The sequence below is a fragment of the Vicugna pacos genome, chromosome 14, assembly GCF_048564905.1.
Source record: "Vicugna pacos chromosome 14, VicPac4, whole genome shotgun sequence".
NCBI classification, from domain to species: domain Eukaryota; kingdom Metazoa; phylum Chordata; class Mammalia; order Artiodactyla; family Camelidae; genus Vicugna; species Vicugna pacos.
Window position 1 is genome coordinate 18,612,608 of NC_133000.1, and position 15,414 is coordinate 18,628,021.

General features: G+C 36.3%; 1 protein-coding gene across 2 annotated transcripts in view; it reads left to right on the forward strand.

Annotated features, from left to right (window-relative positions):
• TSC22D1 (TSC22 domain family member 1) overlaps nucleotides 1–15,414 on the forward strand; it is a 109,700-nt gene that overhangs the window by 52,704 nt on the left and 41,582 nt on the right. The gene's annotated exons all lie outside the window — the stretch shown is intronic.

The window sequence follows — 15,414 nt, forward strand, 5'->3', positions numbered from 1 at the left end:
TCCTTCTCCTGAGCTTGGAGCTTCTTTTAATGTTTGTGCTGATGTTCCAGCCATCTCAGCCATCTCAGCCATCTCTGAAGCTTAGACACTCTGATGCCACGTTCTCATGCCCCCTGGGTCCCACATGCCTGGTTCATAGCAGACACTCTGGTTTATCCAGTTCTGTAATCTCTGATTCTATAACATGTCTTGCTTTTTTGTTCTCTTCCTTTCCACCCCGATGATCACCACTACAGTTCAGGCTGTTACGACTTTTTGGACTATTTGTGGGAGACACCTTACTGACTACCCGGCCTCCAAGCCTACCTGTCTCCTTCCCAATCGTAGGATCAGTCTCACTAAAACATTCCCTCTCAGTACCCAGTTCAGGAATCTTTTTTGGCTTCCTGTTGTTTTCTTCTAGCTGACTACTTATTCATATGTTTAATGTATTACTTTAACATACCCCCTTGCTTTTTTCTTGTGTATCCCTCTTTACCTAGAATTCTCACTCCATTCTTCCCCTCAAACTTACTGCATTTCAAGTTCTTGATTGGATGTGATCTTTTGAAAATTCAATCCATATATAGTGCATATATATACAGTGTGTGTGTGTGTGTATATATATATGTGTGTGTGTGTGTATGTATGTATGTAAAGTTATATATATATATATAACTTTTAAAAAACTGCCACTCTTCCAACCCCTACCTTAATCATTTTTTCAAGTCATCCTAGGCAGACTGGTTAAAAGAATGGACTCTGGAGCTGCATCGCCTGCATTCTTATCCCATTACCACCTCTTCTGAGTTCTACACCTTGAGCTGATTACTGACCCTCTCTGAGCCTCATTTTTCTCACCTGTAAATTGGGAGCAGTAGTAGTACCTAGCACACACACCACTTGTGAGGAATAAGCGAGTTAATATATGTTTAAAACACTGCCCAATACCATATAGGTGTTTGCTATTATTACCTGTTTTAAAAACATTTATCCTATTCAGTAAGCTCTTTAAGGGTAGGGAATATCTTATTCTTATTTGGAATGCCCCACAGAATCTTATCATGGTAACTTCTACTTAGTAGTCATTCAGTAATATTTATCGAATGAAATTAAAATTTATTGGAAAAATCCAGTTGATAACAGCTACTTTTGGTTTTGAAATAAGATTGTTTAACCTTGTACAGGGTAGTTCCGACAGCCATAAAATGAGGTCACAGAGTTTTTCTGGGATAATTTAGTAGCACAGTATACTGTTTCCTTGTTTAATTACATGCTTTGAAAAGAAAAAACAACTATGTACTTTAAAAGATATATTTTAAACAAAATCGTATGAAGATGATGAAAATAGTGAACCTTTGAACACTAAAACTTTTAAAGCATAAGCTTTTGTGTTTTAAAATTAAAAAGCAACAACTAAGAATCACACTGGACAACAATTTGCATGCAGTAGAGACAGTCTTCTAAGTGAAAGCAACCCAGAGCTGAACTAGCCAGTTATGTATCATTTTCTTTCAAGGACACTAGTTCTAGGCCCCACCCTGGGGTTTTTAACTCATGTATGCATTTGGCTTTTCTAACATACATTTAATAGAGTCTTTAAGTAACTCTTTGAATTGAATAACAGATGTCTAGGACTAATGTTTGCTGTTGATCTTGTATGTTAAACTTTAATACATTGTAAAATGTGTTAATGATGTTTCAGGCTTAAATATTCGACATTGTATCAGGCAGTATTTTATTTATATGGTTTTAAAGAAATGGGAAACATTGTTAGTGGGATGGACATTTCATCTAAATTACTTGAGACTCTTAATAGGAACTTGAAGTAGCTCTAAACTAGATCACAGATAAAATTTGTTTAGTTTTGATGGGAAAAATGGAATAAATATCCATAAATATAGACTTAATTTTTCTGGCTCCAGGAGAAGAAAAATTGAATTTTCACTGGTGAACAGAAACCTGACTAAACTGCCCCCAGAAAGGAAAGTTTTTTTCCTCACTTTAAAATGTTTTTTTCCGTTTGATGATATTAGGTAAAGTAGCTTTTTCTTCTGTATGTTTTACAGGGGCTTTGAAATACTGGCCAAAGAACCACTTGAATGTCAATTCACCCAGGAGCTCAAATTCCCATGAACTAATCATTATTTATAATAAAATCTAGGTATATTATCTTGCATATTTGACAGTAAAATCAAAGTTTCCATTTTTTAATGTTACTATGCTGTAAGATTTATTCAACTAATGTCTCCTAATTTTGTCATGAGTTTATTTAAAATATTTTTTAATATGAAAGTGTTCTAAGTATTCCTAATCAAAATAAAAACATAGATATATTTAAGAATCTACAAAATTAGGCTTTGTAATGGATCAGTGTTTAAGTAAAGGGAGGAAAGGTATCAAGTAATTGTAATGAAATATTCATCAGCTGTAGAGTGACCTGCTCATCCACTTGCCAGGTCTTACCTTCTGTTTCTGTTTCATTTGTCTTTAAACCTTCGTGTTGAAACACTGGAGCTGATGCTATAAGACTCTTTCTGCTTTAGAGTTGGAAATACTGAAAGATTTTGACATTCAAGATTACATCTCCTCCCCCTAATAGCTGATGAAAATTCTTGGAAAAGTAGTTGACTTACAAACTTAGTAGCAATGGCATATGAAAATCCAAAGGATTTTTGTGTAGCATTCTGGGGTTTTGGTGGATATCACTTATTTTCCTTTCTCTTCTGCCATGTTAGATTTAGTATAGATTAATATATTCCAAAGTAGAGCCCCGGGTGATTTCCAGAGACTTTCATCTTTTACCGTATCACCTGACTGTCCTCTGTTTTTCCGATGTACTTTAGAGTGTCTGTGTGGTACACTAGAACCTGTCAGAAAGAACTAGAAGTAAAATTGTTGAAATAGCAACCTTCCTGTTAGTAATTATATGATAACTTGAAATTTTTTCATTGTAGATATGTCTATGTTGTGTGAATCTGTTGCATATTTTTATCTTCAAATTTCATTACGTTCAGTATGCACATATGAGCATGTCTCTAATGACTGACAACTATATTTTGGCTCAAGCAAGGCTTAAAGTCAAGTAAGTTAGCTCGACTGCTTGAATTCCCTCTTTGTTTCTTGATTTCTTATGGCTATGCTTAGTTGCAGTGATCAATTAAATAGTCTAAATACTTTTTCGTGGACTGAGGGTTGTGGGAATACAAGAGAAGTTTGTTGTGGTCCTTATTTTAAACAAATTTCAGTTCTGTTGTGAAAAAATGTATGCGTGGGAAATAATTATAAAAATAGTAAATCATTAAAGATTAGGTCATAAGGTATAGCCTGTGTGTGAAGGAAGAGCCAAGTGGCTTCAGAGGAACAGGGTTGGACTTACTGAATAAGGACTCTGAATTGAATAGGACTCTGGAGCGTGAATGCCTGGATTTGACTCCTGGCTCCACCACTTACTTCAGCAATGTGAGCCTAGTCAAGTAATGCAACTTCTGCCTCAGTTTCCTCATCTGTCAAATGGGGATAATAGTATAACTGCCTGCTGGGATTGTTAACTTGTGACCTTTCTGAAAAGGACTTTCTTGAGAAAATTAAGCCCTAATAACCTTAGGCATATGTTTCTGTAATGACTTTCTCTTCTATGTATCTGCAATGGCACTAGTTACGAACTGTCCTTGGGAGATTTGAGAAAGCCACTCAGATCACTTTCCCTGTGTAGTGGTTCCAGTAAGGAACCCTACTTGAGGATAACGTGAGTAATAAATCATGTGAAACAGGGCTTTGAAAGTGTTAGTTATCATTGTTGTTAGACTCTGAAAAAAAGAGGATTTAATTAAAGGTAAAGGGTTTTTCATGCTGAGAGAAGCTAAAGGTTATCTCAGAGTGTTTTCCATCTCAAACAGGGATCCAGTTACTTTGTGTCTCTGGAACCAAGATGGGACTTGGAAAATCAACACCTCGTCATCAGTCAGAAAAGCGTGGAGCATTTGAAAGGAAGATTACGCACAGAAAAAGACGCTTCTTAATAAGCATGTTACCTGTATCCAAGCCACATACATTCATAAATATCATACTGAAATTATGAGAGAGAAAAAAGTTTTTAGTGAGCAAGAGAAGGCAAATGGAAATTAACCATGTACCAAAAAGGTGAATTGACACATCTTTTTTTTTTTTTTTTTTGGTGGTTATATATATATATATATATTTTTTTTTTGGTTTCATATAAAGGCAAGTTAGACATTTGTTTCATTTGATCTACAGTGCCATGGGAGCACAACTTTAGGTAGGTTAAATACTAACAGTTGGCTGTTGAGTATAAAGATATTGGTGACATTGGGAGAGTCATTGCAGTGGAGTTCACCCCACAGTGCACGTTAGTACGTGTGCGCTCTCTCTCTCTCTCACACACACACACACACACAGAGGTTCAATATATTTGTAAATTCATCTGGCTTTGACACAGTTAACATGCTTATTAAGAAGTCTGTGGTTTGTTGTTGTTGTTTACTGCAGTAGACCCCTAACTCGTCATCCCACATTCAGAGTCCCTCCTCCCTGCATTTTACCCTGCACGTCACATCTGTGATCATTTTCTTTCACTGTTCCACTTGACCTCCACTACTGTGCTCACCCCTTCCTCAGCCCAGCCTCTGGGACCAAGTCAGACTTTAGGGAAGATTTAGAGTTCCAGTTCAATACTGGCAGATTCAGCAGTCGGGATAGTTGATGCTGTATTGTTTGTTTAGTAGTATTTATAATTGGTGTACTGCTTTGTTCCAATGATCAGTTCCCCACCTTACACCCCAGTTTGGGTACCTGGGCTACTTTAATTTCTCTTTGCAGAGTCCTTTGATAACTCTAAGCCTATTCATGACACTCAGGGGCTCTCTCTGATGTGTGACATTCGCAGTGCCCCATCTGTTAATTTATGCTGCAACTCCCTGAGACTAACCTCCTGATTAATTATTACCTGTTGTCTGTCAGGGTTTTATCTGTTTTCTACCTACTAAATTTTCCATCACTGCCTGCTGTTGGCTCATCACCTCCCAGTTTCTAGTTCCAAATCATCTGTTCCAGGTTCTCACTGCAGAGACCTCAGGCACTGCCTGAAAACTGACAGTGGCAGAGGGGGAGATGTTCTTTATAAAACTTCTCTGGCAAAGGAAGAAGCCAGCTGAGGAGATGCTATTAAATGCATGAGGTAAAACAAGGCTATAGGAAAAAACTGGGAAAGTTTTAGCATTAAGAACCCAGATGAAAGCCTTTTCTTTCTTTTGTTTGAGACTGTAATGTAGAAATTTTAAGATGGAATATGGGGAGGAGAGTGAGGGAATTTGATTGACTCTGTCATCTCTAAAGTTTAGGTAGAGATGTTACTTGTTGATAGATAAATTGCAGTGGCTCCAAGAGAATAAAAAAAAAAAAACCCAGAATGGTTTAAACGAGGATGGATATAGTCAACCAAGAATGTATACAAGGATTGTTGAACAGCTGTGGAATAAGTCTGATTATGTTTGGCTCCTGTAGCTTTTGGGAGCCCTATTTATTAGCAGACTGGCTAATTAGGTAGTCAAGTGTGTACATAAAGTTTTTCTAGGAGGATATTCCAGAAGGAGTTAAAGGAAGCTTACAAAAATATATCTAGCATGACAAAATAAAATTAAGTATATATTAAAAATATGTATATTAAAAAAGGATAAGATGGAGCTCAGAATATTACTCAGACAATATATTACGAAGTCTAGAAGTGGGTCATAAATTAGATGTGGGCTTCCTAGCAGCCAGGGTAAAGATGGAAATAGTAATTACTAATTCCAACCCTGTAAGATGTAAAACAAATGAGTTAACTAGGCAAAACACAAGACTTGTTGACACTGAGAAAATATTTGCTCAAGGTCTTTTCTGGGAACTTATGAACTAATAAAAATGGGGGACATGTTTTGGGTCAGCAGAAATAGCTCTAGGAAAAATCAGTCTTGACATAAGAAAGTAAGTTAGTTAATAGCAGTGTTTCATCTTTCAGGTGTTGGAATCTATAGATGTTGTTAAGTGGGCAGAATTAGACTGGATTAGAACAATTAGGGTAAAACTTCTGGTTACCAGTGAAAACACATAACTATAGTTGGTCATTCAAGCACTGTTTTCTAGGAAGTATTTGTAAATTTTAGACATTTGAAAATATCAGTTTATTCCTAATCATCAAAGCAGTCTAGATGTATATATATCCCTGCTCATCTTGGGTTTACGTGGATACATTCAAATTCAGATTGTTGAAACATTCTTAGATATCAAGTGTTTCCAGCACAAATGAGTAAAAGAAAAAAGTAGAGAATACTTTCTTTTGAAACTTATTTTGAAAGAATCTAGTCTAGCATAGTATCTAAAGCCAACTAAATTATTTGGTGAGGCTAAGAACATGGCAGTGTGCCCAGGGAACCGGTACCTACAGGAGTGAGCAGGACCGGATGTCTAACTCTGCAGGCCAAAACTGAATTGTATTTCCAGTGAGGGAGAAACCGTTAGTTAAATTTTTATATTTAGGTTTTTCATCTCAAAACTAATTAAGGGATTTTACCTTGACTGTAGCCTTATTTAATAAGAAAAAGATTTACATTTCCTTAGATTGACTTAGAGCAGTTTTTTAATAAGAAGGATTAGAAAATATTCCTTCATGTATTAAATGCATTAATCAAGTCAGAAGCTCTTGTTTTAATTAGCCTGAGGGTGGATTACTAAGCAGCAAGGTTGTACAAACAAGCTGCTAATTATTCTCTGAGATACTGGCCAGCCATGAAGACCTAATGATCAAGTAGCAGAGGGTGAACAGATCTATGAATTATTTTATGTTTGACTGACTAAATGACTGAACGGATGAACATTTGCTGAGCGAGGTACCTGGGATAGAAATACGATAAAGTCATGGTCTCTGCCCTCAAAGTCTTCTAGGGGGTTATCTGGTCTATTTGGAACGTAAGCCAGTTATACTACAGTGTGGCAAGTTCTCTGATAAATGCTTGGTATGCTGTGAAAATAAGGAATGAGGGGCTGGGGGATAAACTTTTCTAGAGGATGAGACATTTAGTTGAATTTTTAAAAAAAATTTTATTGAAGTGTGGTTGATTTACAGTGTTAATTTCAGGTGTACAGCAAAGTGATTCAGTTATAAATATACATACATAGATATTTTTTCTTTTCAGATTGTTTTCCATTATGTTATTACAAAAAAATTGAATGTAGTTCCCTGTGCTATACAGTAGGTCCTCGTTGTTTATCTATTTTATATGTAGTAACGTGTGTCTGTTAATCCACAATCCCTAATTTATCCCTCCCTACCTTTTCCCCTTTGGTAACCATAGTTTGGCTTCTATGTCCGTGAGTCTGTTTTTGGTTGTCATTTAGTTGAATTTTGAGGGAAGTTACTCACTTGGGAAAGGGTTTCCCAGAGAAAGTACAGACCTCTCACTCTTAAGCAGTGTAGGTCTCTGAAGTAGGAAGGGTATCCCCTGTGTATGCTGGGGAAAAGGCAAGGAAAGGCAGGAGATGAGGCCAGAGGGGTAAGGAAGGGGCTAGAATAGGAAGGACTTTTGTGCTAGGATAAGGACCTTCACTTTGTCCTAAAAACTATAGGGAAACAGAAGGATTTCTGAGCAGAAAAATTAGATGATTAGATTCACATTTTGGAAAGACGGATCTGGCTGCAATTTAGAGAAGGGATTAGCTGTGGAGAGCAGTGCTGTTGGCAGTGAGACTATGTAGGACACTGTTGTCAGTAGTAGGTGAGAAGTGATCGTCCTGAATTAAGGCAGGGACAGCGGCGAGGAAAGGAGGGGGTGAGTGAGAGCCTCAAGGGGATGCAGAATCTACTCTGAGTCACTGCCAGGTGGGGTGTGAGGGAGGATGGAAAAAAGGGACTGAAGATAATTTGTGGTTTTCTGAGTCCAGCCACAGGTTTTGGTTTTGTTTTAAGTTGAGGTAAAATGCAGTTTAATGTAAACAATATAAAGTTAACCATTTTGAAGTGTACAAACCAGTGGTATCAAGTACATTCACAATATAGTGTAATCTGTCAAGTTCCGAAACATTTTTATCACCCCAGAAGAAAACCCTGTGCCCGTTAGGCGGTGATTCCCATTTGCCCCCGCCCTCAGGCCCTGGCAACCACCTGCTCTCTGTTTCTGTGCATTTAACCTCTTCTGAATATTTTATATGAATGGCATCAGCATCATACAATATGTGACATCTTTTGTCCGGCTACTTTCACTGAGCATAAAGATTCCCAGGTTCATCCATGTCATTCATTTTTTATGGCCGAATCACGTTCCTTGGGTGTATGCACCACATTTTGTTTATACGTCTGTTAAGGGACATTTGAGTTGTTTCCACCTTTTGACTATTGTCGGTGCTGATGAGAACATTCGTGTGTAAGTATTTGTATCTGTTTTCAGTGTTTTTGGATATACACCTAAGAGTGGAATTGCTGGGCCATATGGTATTTCTTTAATTATTTTGAGGAACCACCAAACCTGTTGCCACAGTTGCTATAACATTCTGCATTCCCAACGGCAAGGTACAAGGGTTCTAATTTCTCCACATCCTCACCAACACTTATTTTCTGTATTTTTAATTATAGCCATCCTGGTGGGTGTGAAGTGGTATCCCACTGCAGTTTTGATTTGCATTTCCCTAATGACTAAAGATGTTAAACATCTTTCATGTGCTTGTTAGCCGTTTGTATTATCGTCTTAATTCCGCTGCTACGTATATACCCCAAAGGTCTGTTCAGTATATACCAGACCCTTATCAGATATATGATTCACAAATACTTCCCCCATTCTGTAAGTTATCTTTTCACTTTCTTTATTACTGTCCTTTGATCCACAAAAGTTTTAATTTTGATGAAATCCAACTTCTCTATTTTTGTTGTTGTTCATTGTGCTTTTGGTGATCTATCCACCTAAGAATCCATTGTCAAATCCAAGGTCGTGAAATTTTTTTCTGTTTTGCTCTAAGAAGTTTTAAAATTTTAGCTCTTATGTTTTGATCATTGGTCTGTTTTGAGTTTGTATATGGTGTGAGCAGGAGTCCAGCTTTCTTTTTCTCATGTTGATGTCCAGTTGCCATCAGCACCATTTGTTCAAGAGACTATTCTTTCCCTATCAAATGGTCTCGATACCCGTTTCTAAAATCAGTTGGCCATAGTTTATAGGTTTATTTCTGTATTTTTGTTGTGGGTGATCTCTGAAATGTCTGTTCCTTTAGCTTATGGTCAGCTAGTGTTTTGACAGATTGCCTTAATACCTGCAGTACCCCCCGTCCCCCCCGTCCCCCCCCCCGCCCCAAGCTTTCCCAGTCTTGCAGACTGGCCCTGCTTTGGGACACTCCTTTAAAGCTGAGCTAGGCTACTTACAGGTCTCCCTGAGCCTTCACTTCCTGATTGCACTGAACCCAGAGATCACTAAGGGGTGACATTTTAGGGTCTCCTCACATCCTGCCCTGGACTTGCATGTTGGCTTTCTAAATTCCCCAGTATATAAAGGAGCTTTCCAATGTACTAATTTTCCAAACTCTCTCTCCCCAAGCCTTCAGCAGATCTTCTGTGTACCTTACCTGTAATCTATGGCCCAAGTGACAGTGGGCTGGTCATTTGCATTTCAGTGTTTTCTAGGAATGTCCTCTGCTTAGCCACTTTTCCACCCTGAGTCTAAGTTAGGTGAAGCAAAGGCAAGTGCCTGTCAGTCCTTCAGGTTGTCCCCAGATAGGTCAAACCAAACACGATTCTTTGGGAACAAGGTCTGCTCTGCTCCCTGTGCAACCGGGGACCGGCGTCCCAACGCGGGAATGTCGGCACCATCATCAAGACCATAGCAGAGCCAGGGAGTTGGGTGGGGCTAGGGCATGGAAAAGTGCTGCAACGTTCACCTACCATTCTCATGTTTCCTCTTTTTTTGATTCACTATTTGCTTGGTTGCTCATAAGCCTTTGACTATTTTCTAGAATTCAGACAAAGTTGATTCTGATAGTTTTGCTCATTTTGGGGGGTGTTTATGTAGAGGGGTGGGCCCCTGGGGCTACCTACTTCGCCACTTTTGCCGCTATCACTCCCACGGGTGGCTTTTTGAGGCATACATTTGATGGGAGAAGTGAAGAATGTCTGAGCCAAAGAGAGAGAGAGTTATCGCAGGTAGAGAGCTACCCAGAGAGAGTGTATCTCTCGAGCATTTTTCAAGGGAAATATTAGAACTCAAATTTATATATTTTAAGGTTTTTTTTGTCATTTGATGTGGGATTCATGTAAAAGAATTACATAGTGTTTAAGTAAATTATGAACCAATATAAACACCTGTGACTCTACTACCCAACTTAAGAAAACTAAAATATTAGAGCGTCTTTGAAACTATTTTGTATTCCACCCTCACCTCCATCCTCCTCCACCATCCCCCATCTTCTCAGGTCGCCACTACAGTGATTTGTTTGTTTGTTTTTTTGCTTATATTCCTGTGTTTTAAAACAAAACAAATCCCACAGCAGCTTAACTAGATAAGTACATATCCCTAAACAATGCGTTGTTGGTTTTGTCTGTTTATGAGCTTTATAAAAATGGAATCCTGTAGGGAGTCTTGTATGTGTTACGTTTTTCACTCAGTACTGTTTTAAGAGCATCCGTATTCTGTATAGCTGCAGATGCTTCATTTTCATGAATGCATAAAACTTAGATGTGTACATGCCCCAAGGTTTATCTAGTCTCCTCTTGATAGGCATTTAGAGTTGTTCCCAGTTGTTGTTGTTGTCTTTTACCAGCATGAACATTGCTACTGTGGACATTTTTATGCATGTGCACAAGACGTGTATAGTGTTTGCACTGGAGTGAAATGGCCGAATCATAGAAGAGACACACGTTCCGCTTTCCAAGTTGACGTCACATGGCTTTCCGCAAAGATCGTTCCAATCTGCCCTCCCATCAGCAGCACATAAAAAACCTCACTGGTATTTTCGCCATCATTTGATTTTGACGGACTGCTTCAGTTTTGCTAACACAACGCGTGTAAATGTTAGTGCACTGTGATCATAATTTGAAGCTGAGTACTTTTCTAATATGTTTAAAGTCACTTGGATCACCTCTTCTGTAAAATTCCTTTTCCCATTTTTCCATTGCATTTTTTGTATTGTACTTATTTGTGGAAGCTTTTTACATACTCTGCAGACTGCTCTTTTGTTGGCTTTGTATGTTACCAGTATTATTGTCCAGTTAGTGGTATGCCTTTTCACTTTCTTTATGAAGTCCTTTGAGCAGAAGTACTTAATTTTAATGTATTCAAATTTATGAATATATTTTCTACAGTTGATGATTTAGGGTTTAAGGAATCTTTTATAACCTCAAAATCATCAAGACAGCTTCCTATAATTTCTTTTAAAATATTAAAGTTTGTTTTACACATTTACATCTTTAATCACCCAGAATTCATTTTTTAAATGAAGTACAGCATACAGGAAGTGCAAATGTTGTATTACTTGATGGAATTATCACAAAATAATGGATATGTCACCTCCACTCAGATTAAAAAAGACCTAGGACATTGCTAGCATTCTAGAATCCCATTTCAAATCACCTCCTAAAGACTACCCTCATTCTTCTCCCTAAAGATACCTAGTCTATGGATTTCTAACAGTGTCAGTTACTTTTGTCCATTTTGAACTTTATAGAAATGAAATTATATGCTGTATATGCTTGTATTTCTGGTTTTCCTTGCTCAGTGTTGCATTTGTGAGATTCATCTATGTTGAGTTTAATGGGAGTTTGCACGTTTTCATAGCTATGTAGTATTTCATTGCATAAGTTATAGCACATTCTATTTTTCTATTGATAGACATTTAGGTTGTTTCCATTTGGAGATTCTTATGAATATTCAGCTATGAACATTCTTACGGGTATCCTTTTGGTACATATATGTTTGTGTTTCTGTTGGGGGTAGTCCTAGGAATAAAAGTTGCTAGTTGGTTTGTGTATGTTTATCTTTGGGAGATATTACCATGTTTCCAAAGTGGTTGTACTTATTTTTACACCTTCCAGCTGTATATGGGTGTTCCGTTTGCTCCAAACCCCATCCATCACTTACATTTAAATCCACTTGTCAGTCTTTCTAATTTTAGCCATCTTGGTGAGTGTGTAGAGTTACCTCTTGTGGTTTTTAAATGGCATTTCCCTTATTAACAATGATATCAAGGACAGACAGATTGAAAGGGAGACAGATATGCTATTTGGATATACTGTTTTGTAAAATACCTGTTCAAGTCTCTTGCCTGTTTTTCTATTTAATTGTATGCCTTTATCTTATTGATTCTTAGAGTTCTTTAAATATACCTGAAATGAGCTCTTTGATGTATTACAAATACATATCACAATGTGAGGTAGCTTTTCCTTCTTTTATTAGTATCTTTTAATGAACATAAATTCCCAGTTTTGATGTAGTTCAGTTTGTTCATTATTTTCCTTTATTGTTAATGCTTTTGTGTTCTGTTTAAGAAATCTTTGCCTATTCCCAAGATATTCTCCTGTGTTATTTTCTAGAAACTGTTTTACTTTTTACGTTTAGAGCTACAATCCATCTGATTTGATTTTCTTTTTCACAAGGTATGGCATAGAGATCAACAGTAATTTTTTCCATATAGGGGCAGCCAATTAGCTGAGCACTAATATTTGAAAAGACCATCCTTCTTCCTCTTTGCAATGCTGTCTTTGTCATAAATCTATATGTATATATATAGGGTCCATTTCTGCATTCTGTTCTTTTTTGTCATGATTTTTACTAAAAAATTTTGTTGGGATATTATTGACATTAGTTTCAGGTATATAACATAATGATTTGTTATATGTGAAATGATCACAATTAGTCTAGTTAACATCCATCACCATATATAGTTACAATTTTTCTTTTCTTGTGATGAGGACTTTTAAGAATGACTCTTTCAGCCACTTTCACAAATACAGTATTATTATTTATAGTCACCATGCTGTACATGACATCCCAATGACTCTTTTTTTAAAATTCTTTTTGAGGAGGGAGGTAATTAGGTTTTTATGTTTCAGTGGAGATACTGGGGATTGAACCCAGGACCTTGTGCATGCTAGGCATATGCTCTACCGCTGAGCTATACCCTCCTTCCAATGACTTATTTTATAACTGGAAGTTTGTACCTTTTGACTTCCTTCACTCATTTTGTCCAACAGATTGACAGCCACCAATCTGTTCTCTGTACCTATGATTTTTGTTTTAAGATTCGACATATATAAATGAGATCATGCATCTGTCTGCATGACTTACTTCACTTAGTATATGCCCTCAAGGGTTTTCCGTGTTGTCAAAGATGGCAAGATTTCCTTTTTTTTTCAGGATGGAACAATATTCCATTGTGTATGTATACCACATTTTCTTCATCCGTTCATCCATTGATAGATACTTAGGTTGTTTCCCTTTCTCAGCTAATGTAAAAATGATGCAAATAACGTGGGGATGCATGTATCTTTTTGAGTTAGTGTTTTTTGTTTCCTTCAGATAAATACCCAGAAGTAAATTGGCTGACTCATACAGTAGTTCTATATTTAAGGTTTTGAGTAACCGCTATACTGTTTTTCACAGTGGCTGCACCAATTTACATTCCCTCCAACAGTGCACAAGGGTTGCCAACACTTATTTCTTCTCTTTTTGATAATAGCCACTCTAACAGGTATGAAGTATATAGGTTTTGTAGTAGTCATATTAAAAAAATAAAGAACGGGTGCAATTAATTTTAATGGTATGCTTTAACCCAATATTGTCATTTTAGCATATAATCAATATAAAAATTACTAATGAGATAGTTTACTTCTATTTTGGTACTGTATCTTCCAAAGCTTTATGCATTTCACACTTAACAACACATCTCAGTTTGAACTAGCCATATTTTAAGTACTCACAGCCACATGTGGCTGGCTGGTGGCTACTGTATTGGATGATGGAAGACTAGATAATTTCTAGTAGAGTGCTAATACTGGGAGTACTTAGCTTGTTCCTGATTTTAAAACAAATGCTTTTGACATTTCACTGTGAGGAAGCATATGTTCCGTAGGTTTTAGTAGATATCTTTTACGTGATTAAAGAAATTTTCTTCTATTTTTAGTTTTCTAAGTTTTATAAGATAAATTATAAGATTAACATCGTAAGATAAATTAATAAGATATTTATATTGAATTTTGTCAGAATTTTTTTTAATCTCTTGAGGTCACCTTTTCTTCTTCCTTTAATCAGTTAAAGTGATAAATAAAATTTAAAGATTTTCCCATGGATAAACCAGTCTGCTATTGCTGGGATAAACCCAATTTGGTCATGATATCTTTTTTAGTCACTGCTGGATTTGTTTTATTTTTGTTTGTTTGCTTTGAAGCAAAACACTATTCATAAAAGAGGATGGCCTATAATTTGCTTCTCAGTCTATGCTTTTCTGATTTTGGTTTCAGGAATTTACTAGCTTCTTAAAATAAGCTGGAGAGTAAAGAATTTCATATATATTGTAAAATCTGTAGAGAAGTTTTTATGAGTGTCATCTTCTGTTACTTAGATGTCTGACAGAAATTTACATGCAAAAACTCCGAGGTCTGATGTTTTTAGTGTTCCCTTAAACTTCATCATTCTCTATTCTAATTTTTGCTGTTTGTGTGATTGTATCACCCTTTTATTCTTGATACTGTTTATATTTGCATCCTGTTTTCTTCATTGATGTTTTTAGAGTTCTGCCTATTTTATTAGTCTTTTCAAAGAGCCAAATGTAAAAATCTTACTTAAAAAGTTTATTAATTTTTGCTTTATATTCATTTCTTCCTTCCCTCTGCATTTTAGGTTTATTCTAGTCCCTATTCTATCATATTAGGTTGAAATTTTAGCTATTAATTTTCAAGTTTTCTTCTTTAACACTATATAACATTAAAAGCTATAAAATTTCTTCAAAATTATTACTTTGGCAGCATATCTTTCAAGTCTGTGTTTTCTTTTCATTTTAAGTGTTTAAAATGATTTTATTTTTGACCCCAAAATGATTTATAAGTGTGTTCTTGAAATCAGCCAATTTAGATGTTTCTACATTTTTATCATTTTGTGAGTGAACTATATATTAATGAATTGCACAGTGATCTACAGCTTGGTTGCATGATAGTGTTTCTTTAAAACGTGCTTAGTCTTGCCTGATGGTTTAGCACATGAACGGTTTATATACATGTTCCTGGGATGCTTGTAGAGGATGTATATTCTTTAATTTTGAAGTCGGGAATTCTCTTTGTATCCATTAAGTCAAAATTTTTTAATTGCTTTTTTTAGATTTTTAGTATTTTAACTGATTTTGTCTGCTTGACCTAACAATAGTGGAGAAAAGTGATTTCACACTTTCTCCCTTATAATTCTATCAATTTTT